The sequence below is a fragment of the Aplysia californica genome, unplaced genomic scaffold (assembly GCF_000002075.1).
Source record: "Aplysia californica isolate F4 #8 unplaced genomic scaffold, AplCal3.0 scaffold00719, whole genome shotgun sequence".
Lineage (NCBI taxonomy): Eukaryota > Metazoa > Mollusca > Gastropoda > Aplysiida > Aplysiidae > Aplysia > Aplysia californica.
The window spans coordinates 155,460-156,800 of record NW_004797989.1 but is presented as its reverse complement, the minus strand read 5'-3'; the positions used below and the strand labels follow the sequence as shown (position 1 = coordinate 156,800).

Below are 1,341 nucleotides of genomic sequence, written 5' to 3'. Positions count from 1 at the left end.
GTCTGTCTGTCTGTCTGTCTGTCTGTCTGTCTGTCTGTCTGTCTGTCTGTCTGTCCATTTAAGTTAACTTGGAACATAAGTGGAAGCTCCTTTTCTGAGAGTGTAAACAAAAAGTCCTTTTGAAACTACACGTTTATAAATGGTCGCTTTTAAGGACAAGCGGGCTAACCCAGATTTCGGGGGTTTCCAGAAATCTTGACCTACACCAAAAGTGGGCATTGCCCTACCTAAAGGAGAAGTTTGGTTTCATTGGTGTATATATTTGTTTGGTTTTAGAGAAAACTCGCTTTGTCTTTTTAAGAAACTGAACAAGGGGCAAAAACTTTACTTTCGATTTGCTCAAAAAGCATTTTTCGGGATAGCCCCCTTTTGCTCAAAAGCGACCAATTCATAATAATAATGCTTTAATTATTTTCTTATAAACACAAAATAAGTTAATAAAAACAAAACATTTTCTAAGTCATTTTAGTTTTGACAGTTCAGTAAGATGTACAGTATACCTTTTACTCTAGTTAAGTACGGAAGAAATAGTTTTTGTTTCTGTCATTTATCCCATTTGTCCCTCTAGGATAAGCTAGTGACTGTTTTAGTCATGTACGATTCATGTGTTCATGGAAAATTTGTATTAGTTTTGTTGTTGTTGTTGTTGTTAATTTTTTATAGCTTCATGCAGTTTTTCTTAATAGTATTTCAATATTTTGTTGGCTTTTTTTTTCCTGTATTGCCTGTTGTGAATATCTCCGGCAAATCACGGTTCTCCCCCCACCCCTCACCAAAAAAAAAAGTTTTTACAAATATTAATAACAGTGATATGATGCTGATGAGAAGGAGAAGAAGAAGAAGAAGAAGAAGAAGAAGAAGAAGAAGAAGAAGAAGAAGAAGAAGAAGAAGAAGAAGAAGAAGAAGAAGAAGAAAAAATACCCCAGCATCACATACACCACCACCATCATCAACAACAACAACAGCAATTATAATAACAATAAATAACATTTGTATAGCGCACATCCCCGCTCGACAGCACTATATTATTATTACCCCCAGCAGACCATAGAACACCCAGCAATATTCTCAGCTTCCCGGGGAGCATACAGTGCAAGTAGCTGATTAAGCGCTCAAACACTAACAGACTGACAAGATATTTCACTGTCTATAGCAGGCCTACCCATTCCCACCTGGATGAAGTGAGAAAAATTGCACGTAAAGTCCTTTTCCCCAAGGACACACGTCGGGCCCCTGAAGGAATTCGAACCCACTACCTTACGGTTGCGAGTCCGAGAGCTTATACCACTAAGCCACCGACGCCATAATATACAGGACCTATAATATGTACAGAGAGAGAGA

At 37.9% G+C, this 1,341-nt stretch overlaps 1 protein-coding gene across 1 annotated transcript in view; it reads right to left on the bottom strand.

Annotated features, from left to right (window-relative positions):
- The window catches only part of LOC101858740 (tetratricopeptide repeat protein 13), a gene marked incomplete at its 3' end in the record, with an annotated part of 28,518 nt that overhangs the window by 581 nt on the left and 26,596 nt on the right, over positions 1-1,341 (bottom strand).